The following is a 4,632-nucleotide window of genomic DNA, read 5'->3' as shown; positions in this document are numbered from 1 at the left end:
CATGTGCACCTTTTAGCCCCGCCTCCCCTCCCCCCAATAGTTCCATTCATTGGCTACCGCACTCAGATAAGCTCCTCCCCCCCCTTAACTTGTATTTAAGAACTTGTATCTTGGAATCTTTCTCTCACTTGATACAGTAAATCTAGCTGTGATGGTCCCACCTGATGACGGAGACTTGTGTTGCCTCCGAAATGTCGTGATTTATTATTTTATTTCTATTATTACTTTTATTAATTTTTATTTTATTTTTTACCTATGTGACTTTATCGAAAAAACCTAAGCGTAGAGGGGGTGACACCAAAATTACTGTTAATACAATTTTTGTGCAGTGTTTTAGCAGAAATGTATTCTATTTTTTTTTATAAAAACATCCCAGTGGTTAGTTTTAACAAAAAAGTTTTCGTAAGCCCAGCTTACATATGCTGAATCAATATACCTACAAGGCTAAACCTCTATGCTAATTTACTTTTTAACCTTCTAATACGCTCCGTCAGAGCCGTCGTTGTTACCCAACTCCAGTGACGCTTCGAGTCACGTGGTCTCGTCTGCACGCGTCACAAGCACGCGCTGTTGTGTTCGTCGCTGCTCGTGTTTTTATAGTCGCTGATTTTGTCAAATTTTCTTGTGTTTTAGCAACAATATTGTGGTAATTAGTATTTGTGAACCTATATCACTAACTTTTTGAGAATGAAGTAGTAATTAAAAAAAGGAAAAATAAAAATATGTTGTCAATAATGTTGTAATTCAGTGTAGAAAATGTTACAAAAAATGTTGTTAGTATTCATATTGTAATCTAAGAAATATACATTTAAGCAATTTACAACTATATATATCACATTGTTCTATGATTAAAATGTATAATAAACTTACATGTAGAACAATTATTTATTATATAACTCTTTGATAACTAAATAGAGAAATTGACAGTCTAAAACATGAAGTGGGGGGAAATGCTATGTTTCTTGATACATATTTATACATATAACTTAAATCTTCAATATTTTTTTGTCTTTTTTTTTAAACATCACTGTCTTGCAAATCTAGAATCTGATTTTAATACAATTTTCAGGGTTTAAGTTTGAATTATGGTTTGAAAAATAGTGACACATTAAAATGTACATTTTCTAGAACTAATATATCCAATACATTTATATTTTACATTTTCTTATACTTTTTTATATTGCTAATTTGTCTTTTTTATCGTGCAGGAATATTCAACCATTCCACATGGAGTGCATACATCAAAGGATAGCAAAAGAGGCAAGAATTAAATCGCTAAAAACACTCGCTGGATCCATGCTTCGATATGTCAAAAGACCGGATGATGGCCAGGGTTCATCAAAAGACACTGCTCGTCAGTCTACCAATTGCTCAAGCTGATTCTTCTAATGCTGGCATGCATTCTGCAGAAGAGCAAGGAGTGGAAATGGAAGAATTTGAAGCAGAAGAGAGTGCTGAAAGTGACTAGCCATGACACTGTAAATGAGATGAGTAACGTTAAGGAAAAATATTTGCAATTTGTACGTGATGTTTCTTTCTGGGAGATACCAGTTCCAGATCATTTTCGGGTTGAAATCATCAAAAGGGGAAGTGCTTATTTCCAGAACAAAGATGCCCTTTCAGTGTTGCGGCAAAGGCAAGATGCACAAGCGAAGGGAGATGTGCGCCAGCTTTCAAAAGAGGGTTTCACACGGTGATGCCAAATTGGCGAGAAAATGCTGCGGTCATGGATGGTTTACTCACTCGTTAGCGAGAATGTATACTGTTTTTGCTGCCGAGTGTTTGCCGTTAGTGCTACAGATACGACATCCAAATTTGGGACTGGGTTTCAGAGTGGTGGAAACTGAGCCCGAAAGTGCATAACCATGGAACATCCGAACAGCACCTGCGTTGCCTTGAAAAGTGGAAACATTGGCAGCAGGACTGAGGCTGCACAAAACCATTGACGCCAAACTATTGCTTTGATTGAAATGGAGAAGAAAAAATGGAGGGACATGTTGCACAGATTGCTTGATATCACGTTATTTCTTGCCAAGCAGAATCTGCCATTCCGTGGCCACAAGATGAATCTTCATTGAATAAAGGGTACTTTCTTGAGATGGTTGAGTTACTTTCAAAATGTGATCCAGGCTGAAAGAGCACCTAATGAGATTAAAGCGGAGCACATGTAAACTTAAAGTATCGGTCTCTTATCTTGCACCAAAAACTCAGAATGAGTTTATAAGTGCCCTGGCAAATCAGTGAAGGAGAAGCTTGTCATGGACATAAAGTCTGCGAAGTACTTTGGGATCATGTTCGACAGCACACCTGACATATCACATACTGACCAGACGTCCGAAGTGATCAGACATGTAAAATCAACAAGAGGAAAATTGAAGTGAAATAAGTATTTCTCGTATGTTTCCCTTTAAAGGGGAAAAAAGCTGCTGACCTCAGTTCTGACATTCTTAAATGAACTGAACGTGATGGACTGGACACAATGATGTGCCGCGCTCAAGGTTACGATAATGCTGCCACTCTGGCTGGAATCCATGGAGGTGTACAATCCATTCCTAAGGGAAAGAACAAGAAAGCGATTTTTAATGGATGTGTGGACCATTCGCTTAACTTGTGCGGTCAGCACTCTTTTGCTGAAAATGCGTCGTGTGACATTTTTTGGAATTCTTGAGACAATGTTTTCTTTCTTTGCTGCTTCCACCCTACGATGGGATGTGTTAATTGACCATACTGGAGTGTCAGTGAAAAGGCTATCAACAACACGCTGGAGTGCTCATCATGCTGCAGTTAAGCCAGTTAAAGAAAAGTTCGATAAGTTTGTGGCAGCGATTGAAGCTCTTTGTGATCCACATGAAATTGGACACAAGAGGAGCAGCACAAGGTCTTTTGCCTGCTGTCTGTGATTTCACTTTTCTGTGCTACCTGTACTTCTGGTGTGATGTACTTAAGGAAGTTAATCTTACACAGCAGTACCTGCAGACTAAGGGCTTAACTCTCGACAAGGTGGTGACAAAGCTCGAGGCGCTAAGACTTTTTCTGCACGAGGAGCGCAGTCACCTAGTGGAGCATGCAGTTGAACAGGCGCTTTTAAAATCAGACGAATACGGAATTGCAGTAGAGAGAAGAGCAGGTTCAAGAAGAGGATGGCAGGGGAGCAGGCAAGCGATGCTGAACTCACTCTGCAAGAAGAAAATAAGAGGGCGATGCTTGAGTGCATTGATCGCTTTCATTCTGAACTCCAGATCAGATCAAGAGCCATCAAGGAAGTAGCAGCCATGGTTGAGGCTGTTCAAGCGAAGAGTCTCATATCTGCCACTGAAGAAGAGTAAAGGTGTCCATTCCAAAATTGACCACTTTCTATGATGAGGTATCCGAGAGTGAGCTTTTAATAGAAATACCAAGGCTGAGAAGGCACCTGAAAGCAGCAGAGATTGATCTGGAAGAAGCCAAGATTGGGCAACATTAGACGTTTTGACATTCATAGCTGAATGGAACTTCGTAGAATCTCTCCCAACCCTTTAACTAAGCCTAAATTATTTCTGACGATCTGTGTGTCTGTGGCTTCATGTGAGAGGAGCTTTTCAAAGCTGAAACTTATAAAGAACTATTTGCGATCTACCATGGGACAGTCAAGCTTTGCGATCTTGCGATATTATCAATTGAAAGTGAGTTGGGAAAGGCATTTCGATGAAGTGATTCACAAGTTCGCAGCTTTGAAGGCCAGCAAAGGAAAGTTCTGATTTAGTCGGGATGTTCACTAAGTGCTGAAATGCTTGTGTATTTGTTCCTGTTATTTTTTGGTATTATTTCATTTAGGGTATATTTCCACATGCATTTGTCTACAACTTCTACATTATTCGGCCGTTTTTGATTATGCAAACCTAATCCATTAATGTATCTCACGTAACGGTAAAGTTTAATGTTAAAATTACCTAATTTTGATGTAGTTTTAAACGTTTTTACTTCGAATTCTATTGTTTTCTTACCGAATTTTCACTTTAACCACATGAAACTATGTAAATACATTTAGGCTGTGCGTATGATATTATAATTTACAGGTGTCATTTAATTTGCTAGTTGTTTATGTCACTACTATTGCCATTACATTTAGTGATATACGGCAATTACGATTTACGAGTAACAGTACCAAAAACATTACTAAGGATTCTGTATGGTTTGGTACAGGAGGAGGTCCATGGGGGTGACACCACGAGTTACCGCACTGGGTGACACCAACCCTAGTGACGCCACTGTGGTGATGTACATTGTTGAAGTCTCGGTTGATGGGTGGGTGATTGTCATTGACAAGAAAACGTGTCAACTCTCTTGTAGTTTGCATGTCTCTGCAGCGATTTGGTGGCGAAATGTTTACCAGAACAAGGAGCCAGGGAATTGGTGTCAGTTTCAGTGTGCCAGTTACGATGCGCATCACGTTCGTCGATTTGTGCATCTAGCAGATTTGTGTATGAGCTCCTGGACGACGCTGGATCAGTGATAGGGTGGGAGCTCGCAGGACATCAGCTGATGCGCCCCAAGTCTTTCCTAGAGATCACGTGTGGCTTGAAGGTCAGATTTATTTCCATAATAAACCCGAGACATCTTGGAGTGGGGGTCGTAGTGCACTGGGCTACAACA

General features: G+C 39.8%; 1 pseudogene; it reads left to right on the top strand.

Moving 5' to 3' along the window:
* The first annotated feature begins 1,388 nt into the window (after positions 1-1,388).
* On the top strand, positions 1,389-2,668 carry LOC121851932 (annotated as a pseudogene).
* The last annotated feature ends 1,964 nt before the right edge of the window (positions 2,669-4,632 follow it).

Source organism: Callorhinchus milii, unplaced genomic scaffold (assembly GCF_018977255.1).
Source record: "Callorhinchus milii isolate IMCB2004 unplaced genomic scaffold, IMCB_Cmil_1.0 Scaffold220, whole genome shotgun sequence".
NCBI classification, from domain to species: Eukaryota; Metazoa; Chordata; class Chondrichthyes; order Chimaeriformes; family Callorhinchidae; genus Callorhinchus; species Callorhinchus milii.
This window is presented reverse-complemented; position numbering and strand designations above follow the sequence as displayed.